The sequence below is a fragment of the Belonocnema kinseyi genome, chromosome 2 (assembly GCF_010883055.1).
Source record: "Belonocnema kinseyi isolate 2016_QV_RU_SX_M_011 chromosome 2, B_treatae_v1, whole genome shotgun sequence".
NCBI lineage: Eukaryota > Metazoa > Arthropoda > Insecta > Hymenoptera > Cynipidae > Belonocnema > Belonocnema kinseyi.
The window spans coordinates 134,951,737-134,952,585 of NC_046658.1; positions in this window are offsets into that span (position 1 = coordinate 134,951,737).

Here is an 849-nt window from a genome sequence, read left to right on the forward strand (position 1 = left end):
AAATATCCCCCCCCCTCTTTCAATTGTACGTAATTATTATTTTCCATAAATGTTTTTCTAGTTACTGCTGGTAGAATTAGGTAGGGTATCCGAGAACGTTATTATCGAAATTCCCTGATTTTTCCTTGAATAATTTTTCATTTTCTTCACCATTAATGTTCCAATTTTAGCATTTTAAGCTGGTAATATTTTTTGCAACGAATCATTTATAAACGGAATGAAATAGTATTTCAGAAAAAAACTTTTTTAATTTCAATGAAAAAAAATTTGCTAAAAAAAGGCGAATTTTCAACAAACAACCATTTTTTACTCAAAAAAGAAATGTTTATCTAAGTTATTGAATCCTCAAGCAAAGAGACAAATGTCTTCTAGAAAAATTGAATTTTAAAACCCAGCTATTAATTTTTAGTACAGAATTATTTTTCCATGAAACTCATGCATTTCTTACTAGCAAACACACTATTTTAAACCAAGAAAAAATTCTTGTTCTGACTAATGATAATTTTTAATTCTATCTATAAAAATCATTATTTCTTAACAGAATTTTTTAACTTTTAATTTACGAGATAAATTTCCAACTAAAAGTATAAATCTTCAAGAAACGAAAATGATTTTTAAATAAAGTGATTCAATCAAAACTTTCAAAACGGATTTGGACGGTATATTAATTTCAAAATGTATAAAACTGAATATTGAAATAAAACTCTTGTTAAGGCGACGCGATGAGTTGGTCACGAGTTGATCAATTGGTACGAGGGTAGTTCAATAAGTCCTTAGAATGAAGTATAAAAACAATTTTTTTTGGGTAAATTTTTTTTAATTTTTCAACATAATCTCCTTGGAGCTCTA